At 35.0% G+C, this 19,359-nt stretch overlaps 1 protein-coding gene across 3 annotated transcripts in view; it reads right to left on the bottom strand.

Annotated features, from left to right (window-relative positions):
• Positions 1 to 19,359, bottom strand: part of LOC143915053 (protein turtle-like) — a 373,910-nt gene that overhangs the window by 157,975 nt on the left and 196,576 nt on the right. For all 3 annotated transcript variants that reach the window (XM_077435466.1, XM_077435467.1, XM_077435469.1), the window contains exon 4: positions 16,867 to 16,929. The gene's annotated coding sequence lies outside the window, so the exon portion shown is untranslated. The remainder of the gene's footprint in view (positions 1 to 16,866; positions 16,930 to 19,359) is intronic.

Here is a 19,359-nt window from a genome sequence, read left to right as displayed (position 1 = left end):
GGCAAGGGCCGGCCGGGGAAATGGAATAGAGCGACCTTTAATCGACTGCGATCGCCCTTTGAATATTTTCCTCTGCCTTCGGTGTTTATGGAGTCAAGTGGCGGAGGCTTTTACGATTTTATTTATGGGGGAAATAATATTGGCACAGCCCTGGCCCTTTCGCGGCCTACGAGTGCTCGCCGCTGAGCAATGTGCGAACGCAACAAGATCAAATAAAACGATCAAAAACAGGCTAGACTCTAGTTTTTGGGTCATTGGACTATTCCATAGTTATACTGTTACAATATAAAAGGTGCCTCCTATAAAAATAAAGTTAAAATAACAATGTCGTTGTTTTTTTATATATATTTTACTCCACTGAGTAGCTGAAAGCATTGAGTTGAGATTTTGTACATTTAATAGACTTTCATATATTTAAAGTCATACTTTTACATATTTTAAATCATCAAAATTTGAACACATTGAATTTGAGTTACGCTTTGGTTACATTTTTTTGTATTTCATTCGAAATAAAAATATTTAGGTACATGTGCGGGAAAAAGCGATTACGTGTTTTTGGTTGAAAATTACCCTAATGAAAGAATTGTGTGGGAAAGCTCGTTGTCATTATGTAAAATTCACTTGACCGGTTAATGGGTCTATCTTTTTTTGACGGATAACGTTGTCGTGAATGCTTTTTTTTTTAAATATACGTACGAGAACCGAATGATTAATTACGAACGGACAAAAAAATTACAACGTCGAGGACAGTTTTTCCGGGGAAAAATTGATACATTTTCATTGTGGCGTACTTGCGGTTAAATAACCGTTCCCTTTGCAATTAAACGAGCCGGAGTAATTATATACTAAACAGTAATGATGAAATACGTTAAATATTTTTAAATAGCATTCTTGGTCGCTTAAAAATATAAAAATATACTTTAAAAGTCAATAAAACGCCTTGTACATTTAATGCACTATTACATTTAATTTTAAATATTGAACATTTGAATTTTTACTGACTATTGGCCGAATAGACACTTGACTGACGGAAATTTTGCCGAATTAAATTTTTAATTGTTTAAATTTATCAAAAATAACAATCTTTAATTAAGTCGAGATGATTTCTGAAAAATGTATCTGTTTTCAGTGAATTTTGAGTAATTTCAATACGCAATCAGCCAAATGTTCGTTCGGGAAAACGTCCTTCAGCCTAATATCCGTTCGGCAAAGCGTACGTCGGCCTAATGTCCACCGGCAAAGTGTCCATTTGGCCAAAATTCCGCACACGCTTTGAAAAGCTATAAAACATCATTTAAAAGGGTATTTTTTTATTTTATACCAGGAAAGCCTAACAGGTAACCTTGTACATTTGATAAAAATATTATTAGTATTATACAAAGTACTTAAATACAAATCAATTATTATCCACAGAGACATCTATGGTCAAATTTGTAAATTTGCAGCATTCAAATAATTCAGAGAAATTTGAGATGGCCAAAAACTCGAGATTTTGCGAGAAAATAGGTAAGGTTGCCAATTTGTTGGAACCGTTTCAATGAGAATCAAATAAATTGGCAAACTCTGATAGGAAACGATCGAACTGGAGTCACAAATTCAAGGTCTGGCCAGCAGAAACCAGAGAGATTTGAACCCGTGACCACTCTATTCAAAGCATTATATACTAACCACTAGTCTATTCTGGTGTTTATGAGTCAAAAAATTTATTCTATGCATCAATGGACAGACAAAACGGGATAAATCAAATAATATTACGAAATCGACGGGACGAACGCAAAGCACGTGAAAAACGGGACTGTCCCGGCCAAAACAGGACATGTTGTCACCCTAACGATAAAGGATAAAACACCCTTCGACATTTTCGCTTATTTTTATTATCAAATTTCATTCGCGCTTACCGATCCAATGCGTTATGGGAAGGTTGATTGCACGCATTATTTTTTGACATCTACCCGTTTTGACATCGGCTAACATAAAACCAGGAATATGACAAAATATAACCATGAGTGAAACCTCATTTCTACTCTAAAACAAATTACACATGTATGATTAATGCAATTATCTAATATATAATTTTGAAAGACACTTTGTATTTATATATGTAACATTCGTTCGTAGACGACACGTTCGATTTATTTATTTTTTCGAATCATAGGCGCCGATTCGATTTTTTTCGATTCAAAGGATTCAAAGTCTCCGGGGGCAAAGCCATAGAGGGCGCAGACACCAAGGGCGAAGCCTCTGGGGGCGAAGGCTCCGGGGGCGCAGGCGCCGAATTCTGGTATACATATAATTTCGAAAGAGACATTATATATGTTAGTTTGTTCGTGACAGTCAATTTAATAATAATTGTAATAGTAAGTGAAACGTAAAGGAGGTTTGTAAAAACAAATGAGTGTTCAAATAAATTTATATAAAATAAAACTAATCAAATTTAATAAAATTTTTACTATTAGATTAGTCATTTTTAAGCGGTTTATATTAAAATACCGAGCGAAGCCGGGTAATACAGCTAATATTCACCAATAGACCACACTAACCAGTAGGGTGGTCTAGTGGTGAATGTTTAATTATCTCGTACTTGATGTTACGAGTTCGATTCCCGCTAAGTCTCGCTATTGGCCAGACCTTGATTTGTCAAGGTCGATCGTTTCTTATCAGAATTTGCCAATTTTTCTGATTTTCATTGAAACGATTCCTGTAAAATTGGCGTTTCCTTCCCAATTTTCTGTTGCGAACCTTTAGTTATTGTTATATCTTAGGTTTCACCATATTGCTCACCACAGATGTCTCTGTGGTTGTTTATCGCATATAAAATTTGTATTGTTACATGAAAATTATTCATCGTTATTTATCGTATTAATACGATATTTGTAATATCTGACGATAGATGTCAAATATTGTTTAGATTTACATGTTTCTATGTAATAATTATGTGGACCAGGAAGGCGCATTTGGGGTTTACCTGTTAAACCTTCCTGGTATATTTGTATATATGTATGTAAAAATAAAATAAAATAAAGTGAAAAATTTCATTACAAACACATGAAGTACTGTGTTTGTAATGAAAGTCTCGAGCTACCATCCAACATACATACAAAAACATGCACTTGACAGAATTGAATAAATTCAATTGCACTACTACACCGTGCTTCATACAATTTCTACAGAAATTGTACAGTTCACGTTCAATTTTTCCGTGTATTTTCTCAAGCATGACCTACGTACAAGTGGCTTTGTGCAGGACGACATCCGCAATTCGGTGCAGTCGTGACTTTGGTCACACCCTGTACACAAGTCCTGGTAAATACACATATAAATTTGTACATAGATACATATGTATATACCTATGTATATATGTATATACATATAATAAATATGGCGGAGAGTCGAGATGGCGGCCTAGGAGTTACGGCCTCGGAGACCCATCCCCCCAGTATATATTCCAGGGCTGCCTGCTGACATTCAATATGTATGCACGTGTGCACGGCTTGGTTGGTTGGTGTGTCGTTACGCCACTTTTCCCGTATTTCAACGAGGCCTCGGCTAACCGCCAGACGCGACCCCGAAAACGTAATGGCCGGGGTCGCGTATTTCGCCAGTGCCGCTCGTAAAATCAATCGTGGAGATGCCTCCGTGGAAAGGATACATAAATTTTGCGCTCTTTAAAAATTGTGGGACTGGAATTAAAATTTTAATGGATGTAGAGAGGGCCGTTGCCGTCCGTATAAAACGTTCGAATTTTGTTCAAAATCGAAATTAATTTTACAAGCTTTATACTATATTAGATTCAATGAAAGTTTGTTAAGAGGGCTGTACACCCGAAACCTTAATTTTGTTACCGTTCCTTTCTTCGATATATATATTGAGTGTATGTATATATTGAGTGAATGTGACAATATATATCAATATATATATTGAGTGAATGCGACAGTTGCGCTTCGACCAGATAAAACGTATTTTAAATTGACAAAATCGAGGTTTCGTATTCTACTATTTTCACCTCCAAAACTGGACCAATTTAAAAAAAAAATCATCATCGGTATGAGAAAGATAGTTTCTGTGCATCTATCGGCATATATTTTTTTAAATCGACCGTTAAATAAGCACGCTGGACCCGTTTCGTGGGTGTAAAAAAGAGGCGATTTTATAGATGTTTGGCGGCTCCTATGTCCTATAAAAAATAATTAATCAAAAAAATAAAACGATAGATGCACCCCAATGGTGGATATCCATAGCATATTAAAAACTAATTTCTCTAGTGCCATAATTGAGGAATGGAGAAGTATAGTACGTTTGTATGGACAAGGTGCTGCTGTCCAGCCCTCTTAACGAATCGAAATTGGTGTGTTAATTTTGAACCGCTTGCATACTTCTGATCGGTTTTAATTTTTAAATGCTTTTTATTATTGCTAAATTATGTTCACAATACATCTTATAGATATCTATTTAAATAGCTACTGCTCTACTAATCATTTTCTATTTTACAATTTTAACTTAATTTTGTTAGCAATCATAATGTATTATATTATTATAATGTTAATGTACAGCATAAAAGGAATAAGTTTTAAATAAGGAAAAAAAATTATAAAATTATCAAGTTTAATTACATTACTAGAAGTTATTACTAATTCATTTGGTAGACTGCTCTAAATTAAACCACTCTGTTTGGAAAGAAGGATTCTTTAATTTTCTAGTTAGAAACATCTCTTTGAAGGCTGAGACCTCTCAGATGAGTGTTTTATTAAACGTAAGGAAGTTAATTATATGAAAATTACGATTATTTGGATTAGATCACCTCTCATTCTTCTCGTCTCGAATGTAAAGAGATTCATTCATATTAGTGATTTAAGTTCATACATACATACATAGATCCAGTCCAATTTTGTACTTATTGGTGATTTAACCAAACGGTATTTCGATTGTTAGGATTCGGAACAACGATAAAAGTAAGCAAGATATAAAAATAAAATGAACGTAGAAATGATATATGTATGTAAGCTTATTGTAAAAAACTAAATGTATGTAAGCTTATTGTAAATCATATTAACAATTAGATACAACATAACTTCTTATTGAATACTTATCTCGCAGATAAAACCGACTGAGGAGATATACAGTGAAATGTCAGATTTGACATATTTGGCCAAAAATCAATATATGTATATCGTGTATTACATTACATAAAGCTAGACGCCAAATTTGAAATTTATATATACATATGAGAGTTAAAACTATAAATATTTAAATATTAGAGATAACGAGAACCTATAGAGCAAATTTTATAAAATATAGAGTGAATTATAGGCGTTTAAACAATTAAAATCTGAAATAGCATATCAAGGCGAAAAGGTTGAAGATAGATTATGGTAGCCTTACGTATCGTCATAAACGTCACCGTATCCGAGATTCTGGATATTTGTTACGCATTGTATACGATATTTTATCTCCAACATAATGGCAGACGATACATTTACGTATATTGATGACCAAAATGAGCAATATGGAAAAGTATGAAAACGATCGGATAAGTGATAAAAATGACCACTGACACGAAAGCCATGTGAAACGTAAAGGAGGTATGTAATAAAAAGAGCTCAAAACCCTATTTACAATTCTAATAAATGCTCATAATTAGAGGTAGGACCGGAAGCGCGCCGTCTATTGTTCCATTATTGTAAATGGGTTGTAAAAAAGGTTCGGCAAACCTTTAACAATGCATTTACAACATGTGAACAATGAACAGCGCGCTCTGGGTCCGCTCTTTACTAATAATTAGAGATAGGATAGTCACAGTGCTATCCATTGTTCGGCAAACCTTTAACAATGCATTTACAACCTTTGAACAATACACGGCCCCCCCAGGCTCCGGTGACTACTCATAATACATGTAATACGTTAAATGAATTAAAGATTATCTTAAGTCGACGATCTAAAGCAGATTGTGTTTAGGTAATCTGTGTTTGTACCTGAAGGGCAGTGACATTTTGTTGTAATCTCCGGGACTCTTCACAAGTGTGTTAGTATGGTTATTATTATTAGTGATTCTGTCATAGAATCTACTGATTAGTTTGTTAGTGATGTCCGTAACTAACAAACGGGCAAATAAATGCTAATCGGTGGTCTACGAGCACCTACATATGTACATAGATATTCTATACGTTATGGTACCAAAATTTAAAAAAATAACAATGATACTTTTACGCAGATTATTCGTCATTTCATCTACGGAAGATTCAGTAAAGAAAAAAATTGATGAACTGTCAGTGATGAATAGTCCGTGAATAAACCGTCCCATGATTCTGTAACTGCCAATCCTAGATTAATGCTTTAAATATAGTTTAATTTCCGATGTATTCCGAAGTATTTTTAATAGATTACTTTCACATGCTTCAATATTGAACCTTTTGTTATTTTGAAGTTTTCATATATATGTACATTATGCTTCATAATATTCTGTTATAATAAAATACACATAAAATTTTTATCAACGCAACGACAATTAAAACATCCCTTGTGGCATTCAACATTTCCAACCGAGATTTGACGTCAAGATTTGAAGTATTCATTGCATCGCATTGTACAAAATTCACAGAATTTTTTTAACGGCCACATAAAAAACCCCCGAATGATTTATATACGACCGAAGCAATAACGAAATGACATGGATACGCCACCCTCATAGAGAAACACTTTATACTTACAAATTTGATTCCTAAAAAAGCACACACACATCTATGTATTATAAAAGAACCCACACACGCAAGTAAATAAAGACGCGGCTCGTTACTTTTTCGACGGGAATTTTCACCGGTTTTTTTCAAAGCGACTACGTCGAATATTTTCGAGAGCTCGTCTCGCTTTTCATGTTTTTTTTTCTTACTTTCAGAAAATGAACATATTATTTGCGAGGCGCGGTCAAAGGAGTGCATCGCAAATGATGGGGCCGCGAAAAACGCGAACCGCATAGCTACATAAATACATACATACATACGACATTTGATCTCATTTTTTATTTCACTTACGGACTCGAGTGTGGGCTTTTATTCACCTTTTCAAGTTTTCACTATTTTTTTTTTTGTTTCCATTCCCTCTTGGACGGCGCGCACTTGTTGAGAATATTTTCCGAGTCAAATTGTGCCATGCCACACACGTGCACTGAAAATATAAAGTGGAAATTGTGCAAGATTTGAATACGTGGTGCAAAACGTATTCGAGCGTTTACGTGAAGTGCAGGAAGCGTTTTAGAAACGTTCCCTGTTTTCATTGGCCGTACTTAAATGATTAAGATTGCCATAACCGGGAGAAATATATAAAATTGTAACGTAGAAACATGGGGATTATTCGCCGTCTAAAGTGCATTCGAGGGCTAACAATGGAGACCTCCGAATTGTCCTAGCGGGACTCTAGTGAATTCCAAGAACCCTGAGAGTGTGAGAGCGTGAGACTCACTTGAAACTCTACGTGTCTAGGCAATGCAGAAACAAACGGATCGGGGAAGCTGCGGTGAGCGACTTGCCCTTTATAAGGTCGGCTAACAATGGAGACCACCGAATGGACTTAGTGGTCGGTAACGGCACCCAGTCACTTCCCGGTAGAGTTCTCAGAACTGAGCGCAAAAGCGTGGGACTGCATGGGACTGCATATCTACTACGTGACAAGAACAATAGGTAAACAAACGCATCGAGGAAGATACAGTGAGCGACCTGCCCTTTATAAGCAGGTACTTACCAAGGCATTCTGGACGGAGCACTGATCAGTATTAATGATCCAATAAATGCTGTGAAGCGACTTCGGCCTTTTATTTGGATCCTCCACCCACCCCTACGCAACAGTGTATTTCATATTTATACTATCTCTTATTAAGTTTTGGTTGAAATATAACAACCGGAAGTGAAATTTAATTAATGCATACTCAATTCCTAGTATAGCTGACTTAATCATGTTAAAATATTTATTTTCTATGTAATGAAGTTTGTTTTTACCTCCAATGGTTTTCCGTTGCTTCTAGAGCCAACATAATGGAAAGAAGGACTGAATTATGATTTTGAGATATAAGATCAAATTTTTAGCGTAAATTTTTTATTGTTTGGTCTGAATAATTACTGTTTGATAAATCCATCCAGTAAATACTGAAAAGAAACGGTCGATTTTGATTTTACTAAATCATTTATATTTTACTGGAAACTCTACACCTACATATGTACATACATATATAATCTATAATTGGGCTCAGATGTTATTTTGTTATATTTATTCTTTGTTTTTATGAATTTCTACATCTTAGGCCTGTCAATTTTTCAATAAATAAATAAAAAAATAAATATATGTATTCTGTATATCATCAACATGTGTACACATTGAATTTGAGTTGCGCCTTGGTTACATTTTTTGTATTTGTTTCGAAATAAAAATATTAGATCAATCTGGAACGAGCGCTGGCTGCGCGTGAATCTCCTGAATCACTCAATAAATGCTGTGAAGCGACTTTGGCCTTCCATTTGGATCCTCCACCCACCCCTACGCAACAATATTATTACATAACATATACACGGTACCAAAATTTTATATGAATTATTGAATGCTATGTTTGACGAGTCACGTTTTTGAAATTTCCACTATAGAAATACGAAAAATAATAGATTAAAAAAAATCCACGAACGTCACACGAAATATTCACAAGGACGGTAAAAAAAAAGCGTTACAAGGGCGAAATTTTCCGTACATGAAAATGGAAAAAATATATATGTATAACGCCTTTGACGACAAATGAAGCCCCACCCTAGGGGCCAAAGCAGTCAAGTATAGATTTTTTATCACATACATCGGATGCATCATAAATTTAATATAAACGCAGTGTCGGCCAAATTTGCATAACTTTGCCTTGAATGCGTTCTAAAAGTGGATTTTCGCACGGGGCGCGCCATTTTAATTTTAATGTATTCAAATTGTCGACGAGATTTTATGGGGACATTATTATTATGATTAAAGGGACCTCGCGAAAGCTCGCTGCGCCGTATTTCCGCGCGCTTTTCCCGATATGATCCGCACTAATTAGGCGAAACCTTTTCCACAAAGCTCTGCGAAGGTTTATCTGCGATTTGCGTACCCAAAAAAAAGATATGTACGTTAAAAAAAAAAGCGAAATCGAATCATGCGGGATTCGGATGTATTATTTTTAAGCCCGCACTCTTTCGGTCGCTTGAATTTCGCGATATAATCTTTATATGAAAGTATATCTGCGATTTTATTCGGTTGAAGCTATTATTAATTTTTTATGAATAAATAATTCATCTAAAAATAGTTATTGTATATGTTTTTTGTGGTAGTATTATATAATAAATTCGCTTGTGAGAAGCAAGTATAATATGATTGTGTGGAATACGCATGAAGCAAATTACTCTCAAATGATTGAGAAAGTGTAAAAAGCATTTCTTCGTTTCCTATATAGGAAAGAGTATTACCCATATTAGGGGTATTACCCATATCTCTACCATACTACTTGCCTTTTAGGCATGGTTGGATATAGTTCCATTGAAATTTGGAGAAACTTCTCATTAATTTGTTTTGTTCTTCAGCTTCTACGTGGTAATACTTCATGCCCGTCGTTGCTTGGAACAGTTGGGACTTTATGTTTCTAATTATTATGTGCGTGGTACAATTCTTTATCAAATGGCTCCTATTCCAAGAGCTATCCGACTTCTCAAAGAAATCGTTGGTGCTGAGCCTGAATGTGATATTTTCCACCTCAGTGATCACGGATTATTTTAACCTATTTGTCTGGTAGCCTGCCCTCATAATTATTTTCATAATTTAATGTGATGTATGAATGGAATTTTTATCTTATCTCTTCCATTTGGGCCTCGCAGGGATGTTTTGTATTTGCGGCTAGTTCTTATCATATATGTATATAATATCGCTATTCCGTCTGTCTGTCTGTCTGTCTGAGATAACGCTCGCCGCACTATAATAATCGTTTCGATTCGACAAATACATGTACATCACAGCAGAACCACTGTCAAAACGTATATACGAATACAATATCAAGAGAAAAAACTTATATATATATATATATATATACATATATATATATATATATATATATATATATATATATATATATATATATATATATATATATATATATATATATATATATATATATATATATATATATATATATATATATATATATATATATATATATATATATATATACTGATCACTACTATGTAAAGTTTCCTCTTAGCAAAGAATTTACCGCCATATATTGAAAATTTATTTAATTCATCATTTTTTCAATCGGGGTTTTATATTGTTTATTTGTAGGTAGATAGGTATCTTTTTCCATTTTTTTCGTATTAAACAATTAAATATAAATATTAAATTAAATATATTTAAAATGTATTTTAAAAAATTTCGACCGCGCGGGGATCGAACGCATGTCCAACGACACATTTATTTTATTTTTTTTATTATTTAATAACTTAATATGCCAACACCCACTTAATATGTCATCGAGTACAACATATAATATACTGGCGCTGACTATAGGTACAATACATTCCTTGCTTTGTATTTTATTATTTGATATTGTTACGTACGCCGCGGATTAAGCGAATAGAATCCCAGAGACTATGTGACCGTTCAAGGGTTATCTGTTAACGGATTAACTAAGTGCTTGCACTTACTTCCAGGATTATATCTGGACTCTAAGTGGATTTAGGCAAAACAATGACCGTTATTAGTCCTTTCTCAGAATCGGTACGGGAAGACCTAATGTCATGGGAATACGTGACTATACAATAGGTAAACAGATTAGACGTCCTGAGAGATCTACCCTTTATAAGGCGGTACGTAGGCGGTATCAGGTCATTCTGGACTGAGCACTGCCAGTGCGTGTATCTCCTTAATCATAAATAAATGCTGTGAAACGACTAAGGCCATTAACTTGGATCCTCCACCCACCCCTACGCAACAATATATTTACTTTATCTGATACTAGTTGTTTTACCCGGTAAAATAGAAAATGATCAGTAGATCAGTAGCTATTAAAATAGATATAAGATGTATTGTGAACATAATTTTGTAATAATAAAAAAAAGCATTTAAAAATCAAAATATTCAACCAATCAAATCGTCGTCATAGAAACTTAGACTTGTTTTCGATTCCCAAACAAAAATACTTACAAACTTACATACAAAGTCTTTTTTTTCATTTCGAAATTATATACTACAAGATTATTATAATGCTATTTTTTTTTTGATTATGTATAAATGTATTTTTTTCTGTGTTTTTTTGTCATTAAGGACATTTTTTTCTGTAATGCCACAATGATCCAAACTCGAATAAATAAATAATCACGAGCCTGCCAACAGTTTACCAGAACGAAAACCTCATACATACTTCAGTCACACCACAGTTGTAGGCTTTTCACCCACGGTCGAACTTTTCCATTCAGATTTTTCCACTTGCGGAAACGCAGGACATAAATTCATATTTTCCGAAAGCACACACACACACACAGACATAATTTTTCAATGGAGTGTGTGAACAGAGGCAAATTGATGGGCGCGTGTAATATTCGGCGAGAGCGGAACGGTCGGTGCGTTTTCACGCGTTCGCGCACCGATTTGGGGCGGTCGAACCGCAAATTTCCTGCAATTATTTCGACGTTAAATTTTATGTTGAGCTCACGAAGCTCGTCCGGGGATAAGGGCCGGGGGGCAGGGGTTGGTCTGGGGGTTGGGCCTAGGCGAGGGCGCGGACCTGAGCTCGGTCTGGCAGGGCCCAGGGAGACGTCAAATGAGGCGAACCGGTACTGCTTTTACGACGCTTCGATTTATCGGTCTGCCCCTCGGCGCCCCAACTATTTATTTCGACTAACTTTTATGAGCCGTTCATAATTTAATGTGGGACCTGGCAAGGAATAGGAGAAGGGCCGACCAACCCTTTGCCCGAGCCGATCGACGCACTAATGATTTCTACGGACGCCCTCTCCCATTATGATGAAAGGTGCATGTTGTGAATTTTGATATTGCTCAACCCGCCCGCGATATCTATCTAACTTCTCAACCTACACATATACTTCTACAAGTATGTAAAATTGGTATTATGTTCGTTATATCTACATATCAATGACTCAAATTTGCATAATCATAAAATCGCACCGCTACAAGTGGTTGCAAAGGATGCGGTGCATCCGCTCTAAAATCGCCAGACAAATTGAACGACAGATTAACGGACGGCTGCTTTAAATGCAATTCTCGTCTTCTCAAATGATAGATTGCACATCATTCGAGAAGATGCAATTATTAAAATGGTAATTATTAAAATTGAGTTGGATCTTTCAGGCGAGTTTAATAAGGCAAGATTCGATAAGTTCCGAATCTTGCCTTATTAAACTCGCCAGAAAGATCCAACTCAATTTTAATAATTGCATCTGTGCACATCGAAAGGTTACTCGTCATCTGATGTGCAATTTATCATTCGAGAAAACGAGAATTACGTTTAAAGCTGCCGTTCGTTTATCTGGCGATTTTAGAGCGGATGCACCAAACCCGGTTGCAAACTACGCGGCCGCATGCTCATTTCACTGCATGCCCATTTCATACTTATGTCACGGCTTTTGCCATTTTAAACTTGCCAGAAAGATCCAACTCAATTTTAAGAATTGCCAACCATCAATGTACCTCAAAATGTCATCAGCGCAACCCCATGAATATCTCTTCTATCGTACATGCTGAAATTCAAACAGTAAAAATTCAATCGAAATGAGCATGTATTTTGCAACCATTTGTAGCAAAACCTCATAAAATAATAGTGTTATGCCCATTGAAATTTCAACGGGTGCTTTCGGATTGATACGTGATTTAAAATAAAGTTACAATATGAAGAGTAATAATTAATCGGAATCGGAACTGAAACCGGGAATCAGTTATACTAATTTAATTTGCAAATTACCAATTAAATGAAACCAGCAGCGTGGTGTAGTGGTGAGTGTTGTATTCTTTCGTGCAAGGTGTCACGGGTTCGATTTCCACTAAAGTCTCGTTGTTGGCCAGACCTTGGTTTGTCAAGGTCGATCGTTTCTTATCAGAATTTGTCTGATTGTAATTGAACGGTTCCTGTAAAATTGGCTTTTCCAAAATCCAATTTTCTATTGCAAACCTTCAGTTATTGTTATAACTCGGATTTCACCAGATTTCGCTCCATAGATGTCTCAGTGGACGATTATTGAATGTAAAAATTCGTATTGTTACATGAAAAATGTTATTGGTCGTATTGTTTACGATGTTTGTAATGTCTGATCATAGATGTCAGGTGTTGTTTCGATTTACATGTGTATGTATGTAATAATTATGTATTTAATATATTTTTATTTTATGTATATATTATGTTAATGACTTAACTCCAAAATTTATAATTAACTTATATGTACTGTCCCTCATAGAGGTGTCCTCTTCGCACCTCGTAAGAATGCATCCATGGTCTTAGCAGACCAGATGCATTCAGGGAGGGCATTATACATGAGCACATGTATAATGCCCTGTGAAAAACACCCCCAGCTGTTTTTTCTTACTCTACTTACAACTAGTTTGTCCTTATTTCTAGTATGAAAACTATGTTTATCTCTATTCCTTATTATATAATCATCAAAGTATTTAAGCAATAGCTTATGATCTAACTTATAAACAAAAGACAATGTACTAATATTTAGACTACTTTTCAAACACGTAAGCTTCGACTGTTAATTGAGCTGAATCAAGTCGTAAGTTAACAAATGTAATAATAGAACATTAAAAAAGTTTTTTAAAAACATCTATAATTTTATATAAAATTTATATTTTGAATAAAAACACCAATAATTTTTTTCTACCGTCATCTATGTTTAAAACTAATAAACAAACGTCAACGGTAAACGTCACCGATTATCTCGCCGGGCAGATTTGAAAAGCTTCTGAAACGATATTTTATCTCTATCGTAATGGCGGAGGATCCATTTACTTATATTGATGACCAAAATGAGCAATATGGCAAAGTATGATAACGATCGGATAAGAGGCAAACTTTTTCCTGAATTGTAATTGTAAATGAAACGTAAAGGAGGTATGTTAAAATATGCAAGAATTGTAAATAGGATTTTGAGCTCTTTTTCCTATTATGCTGTATATTAACATTAGAATAATATAATACTATGATTACTAACAAAATTAAATTTAAATTGTAAAATACAAAATGATCAGTAGCTATAAAACTAGATATAAGATGTATTGTGAACATACAAATTTAGTAATAATAAAAAGCATTTAAAAATCAAAAAAATAAAAATATGCATAACAGAGGTTTTCAAGTAAAACTACATATACTATGAAAAAAAACGTCAATCAACAAAAGGTCTCGGTCAATCGTTGAAAATTTTGAAAATATTCAAGGGTTTTATACACAAGTCGTTTATTTTTGACCGTATTGTTCCAAACAAAAAGCTGGGTGTTTGTACGTAAAGGGGGAGGTGGGTGGGAGGGGGGAGGGGTATATTGTGTACGCATATTTTTGCAAATGAGCATATCGCGCGCCACGGCCAGGATTTGAATCTCATTACTACGACGGGGGTAGTATGGTAGGGTCGAGAGAACTTCTTATTTCGAGCCGGGAAAGTTACCCCTCCCACAACCCCCCAACCACCGGCACTGCCGAAAATTGTGTAGAGTTCGTTAGCAAATCTCTGGCCTGGCATTATTGCCTCGTCGCCCCGCCAGCCCACATTAATAAACTCTTCTGAACAAACTTTTCTCATATCTGACCAGTCGAGAGCCCACCCTCGAATCTCCACCCCCCTCCCCCCACGCCACCCCCCGAATCCCTCCCCCCGGCATACACGCACGCTCGACACAAATTCGCCATTTACACTCGTCATTGCGAAAACGCTATTTTCTTTCTTCCCTCCTTCGGTCTTTTGTGTGCTTCGTATATATTCGTGTGAATTGTTTTTTGAGCGTTGCGCGAGAAAATGACATGATTGAACCCTTAAAAACGCATTACACTTCGACGGGACTGGAGGGGTTGCGAATTGAAGGGGGGAAAATCGGAAGCGATTGTGTTAAGATTTGAAGGAAAACCCTTCTCCGGCACAAATTGACTTGTCAACGAGTTCTCAATATGTGCGATAGAATTGTAAATAAAATATCATCGGATATTTCATAGTAAGGTCAATTCCTGGATGAATGACAGGTTCGGGAAAAAAGGTTTTATGAAAAAAGTTTTAAAATAATCATATTTTGGGTCATCGTATGTTTAGATATGTATGTACATCATATTATAGGCATATTTGTTTGAATGATAAATTATTAAAATAAATTGAAAACAATGACAAGAGTCCATCCATACATGGAGCAATTAAATCCCAGATTTATCAATCGTAGATACACATACCTATGATATTTGTATCATAAACAGTCTTCGGCGGACGAATGCGCCGAAACGGGATCCTTTTGTTTTTATTGTTAACAATAGAAATTGACAATTTTTTTTTTTTAAAACAAACCTCTTTTTTAGTTTTGTATATAATATTAAGATATATAAATTATTATTATGAATAAAAATACCAATAATTTTATTTTACTACCGCCATCTATGTATAAAACTAAAGACTACATAGACGTCACCCAGATTTAAAATTTGCAAACTTCAAAAGCGTTTTAAACGATATTTTATGTGTATCGTAATAGCGGAGGATCCATTTACTCTTATTGATGACCAAAATGAGCAATATGACAAAGTATGAAAACGATCGGATAAGAGGCAAGTTTTTTTTTTAATTGTAATCGTAAGTGAAACGTAAAGGAGGTTCGTAAAATGGATCCCATTTTTTTCCAAAAGGATCCCAAGGATGAAGATCTTTCATACTATTGGACGAAGTGAAACTTATATATATAAACCTTGTAAAAATTGGACTGTACCCAGCCAAAAATTCATAACTTACTATTTACTAAGAATCGTCAATAAAAGGTTTTGATCGTAATAAAGCCAAAACTTTTAGGTATTTTAAAAAAATCTTTGCTACCTATTATTGTATGTATAAGTTAATTGCAATGATACATTTTCCAGCTACATATGAAAATAGTTTCTTATGTATGTACATATATATGTATATGTCTTAGCCACGTGCATACTGGTGCACTGTAAATAGGTTTTTGAGGTCTTTTTCCTATTATGCTGTACATTAACATTAGAATAATATAATACTACTAGTGGTTTTACCCGGCTTCGCTCAATATTTGTAATATAAACCGCCTAAACATGACTAATCTTATAGTAAACATTTTATTAAATTTATTTTATATAAATTTATTTGAATATTCGTTTGTTTTTGTTATTGACTGTCACGAACAAACTATATGTATACCAGAATCCGGAGCCCCCTTTGGCCGGAGGCGAATTTATTTGAAACTTTGACTTGTTTTCGTTTTCCACCCAACTATAGTTACAAATTCTCGTTCAAAATTATAGATTAGATGATTACTAACAAAATTAAATTAAAATTGTATAATAGAAAATGATCAGTAGATCAGTAGCTATTAAAATAGATATAAGATGTATTGTAAACATAATTTAGTAATAATAAAAAGCATTTAAAATTTAAAAAAAAATACTGGTGCAACGACAGGACTAACTACATATAATTAGAGGTTTTTGTCGGGTCACGTCATGTCGCGTCACCTCTGACATTACAAAACAACACGAGATAAGATCGAAATAAGTATATAACGTACTCTTAAAAGTACATAAAGTGGTTATATTTAGAACCGACTTTCTTGTACATCAACGTCAAAATTTTACGAGCAAATTAAAAACAAGAAAATTACCATAGTAGATGTCGTAGACGCTGCAGCAGCAATAAACGGGAAATTGTCCCGAAAGTCCTCCCCCTGAAACAAACAATAATGAACATTATTATTACTCAACAGGAACGACAAGATCCGACGCTGTGAAAATTTTCTTTATATAGACAGATATAATAATACACGCGACGCAACAAAATCTGTCGAAAATTTACAAAATATCAAAGCGAAAATGTATACATTCGCACCCGCCCTTACTATACAAACCTATACACTATATAGTACAATATTATACATAGACGGCGACGAACGGGAATTATGCGAATTTTGAAACGAAACAAAATTGATGATGGAGTAAAGTTGAACTCGAATTATAACAGTTCTTTGTACACAAGAAATTGAGGGACACGAAAGAGCCTCCTCATTATTATTATTTTACCGAAAATTTTACACACAAATATAATATTGTAATAAGCGCCACGAAAATGAGGCTCACGAAATTGAGCTCTTTGAAAGCAGACCGAAGATAAATATATACATATGTACGTATAAGGGTATAGATTCGCTTCCATATATGTATGTATGTATGTATCAATCGTAGTGGTTCGTATGGATATCTTAAATGCCTCCAAGGTGTTATTAGTGGTTACAAAATCTCCGGGTCACACATCCATCATCCTGGGTATCGTTCAACGATCCCCTTCTTCTTCTCTTCTCACATCGGCCTCACACTCTTCCACTTTCTCATCCTTTTCGATTTATCTTATGTGTACGCATTCGTGTGAACGCCTCAGAAAAACCCCTCTCTAACGGATAAGAGACATTCAACGCGAATGAGATCTATACGTTTTCACTGTGCCTGAGACATCTTTTAAAATTAATCCGACGTATTCGCACAGGTCACTGGTTTCCAAACTTTTTTTCGTTAATATAATAGAAGACACGTTAGGTTGTAGTTTGTATTTGGTTTTAATCGTGTTCTAAAGTACACAAGTTTTGACTGAAAGTAATAATTGATGGTCAGAGGGCTGGACAGCAGCGCCTTGTCCATACAAACGTATTACACTTCTCCCTTCCTCAATTATGGCACTAGAGAAAATATTTTTTAATATGCTATGGATATCCACCATTGGCATGCATCTGTGCTTTTATTTTTTTATTAGTCATTTTTTATAGGAGCTAGGAGCCGCCAAACATCTATAAAATCGCCTCTTTTTTACACCCACGAAAAGAGTGCTTATTTAACGGTCGATTTAAAAAAAAATACGCGCACAGTTGCATAGAAAATATCTTTCTCATACCGATGATGAAATTTTTTTTAAAATTGGTCCAGTTTCGGAGGAGAAAATTGGAGAATACGAAACCTCGATTTTGTCGATTTAAAATACGTATTATCTGGTCGAAGCGCAACTGTTGCATTCACTCAATATATATATTGATATATATTTTTGCATTCACTCAATATATATATCGAAGAAAGAAACAGCAACAAAATTAAGTTTTCGGGTGTACAGCCCTCTTAATGGTAGCGTGTATGTTTAGCACCATGTGATCCGTGGGTTCGATCCGCCATACTGCTGGTAAGATTTGGTGAGACCTGGATATTTGTGACTCCAAATCGATCGTTTATTATCAGAGTTTGCCAATTTTATCTGATCATTGTTGATACAGTTCCTTAAAATTGGCAAAAAATAATCTTTCCTGTTGTCACAAATCTTCTGTATTTATTGTATGTACAATTTGTAAAAATTATGTACAAATCTAAAAATCCATAGATGTCTCAATGGATTAATTCTGTAATTAATTAATATTATTTCAAGAAAATATTTATTAATATTATTTCACTTGAAATAATATAATAATATATGAAATAACCTACGCTCACTGAAGTGGAAAACATCACATGCAGCAATGCTTTCATTGAGAATTCGGATAGCTCTTGGAATAGGAGCCATTCGATAAAGAACTGGGCGAACAGGAGGTACCAATCATCAAATGATGATGTCCACCAGGTATATAATTATTAGGGGCATTAAGTACTGTTACGTACGCCGCGGATTGAGCAAATTGCACTATATATAATCCAAGGATTATATCTGGACTCTAAGTGCATTTAGGCTAAACAATGACCGTTATTAGTTATTTCTCAGAATCGGAACGGGGAGACCAAATGTCGTGGAAATACATATCCGAATACGTGACTATACAACAGGTAAACAGATTAGGCGTCCTGAGAGATCTACCCTTTATAAGGCGGTACGTAGGCGATATCATGTAATTCTGGACTGGGCACTGCCAGTGCGTGTATCTCCGTAATCATCAATAAATGCTGTGAAACGACTGTTGGCCTTTTACTTGGATCCTCCACCCACCCCTACGCAACAGTACCAACTGCTCCAGTAACGACAAGCATGACGTATTAACACGTAGAAGCTGGAGAACAAAACGAACTAATAAGAAGTTTCTCCGAAGTTCAAGGGAATTCTACCCAAGTATGCCCAAAAGGAAAGGAGCAGG

Source organism: Arctopsyche grandis, chromosome 8 (genome assembly GCF_051622035.1).
Source record: "Arctopsyche grandis isolate Sample6627 chromosome 8, ASM5162203v2, whole genome shotgun sequence".
In the NCBI taxonomy this organism is placed as follows: Eukaryota; Metazoa; Arthropoda; class Insecta; order Trichoptera; family Hydropsychidae; genus Arctopsyche; species Arctopsyche grandis.
Note: the sequence above shows the minus strand (reverse complement) of the source record. Positions and strands in the feature narration are given on the sequence as shown.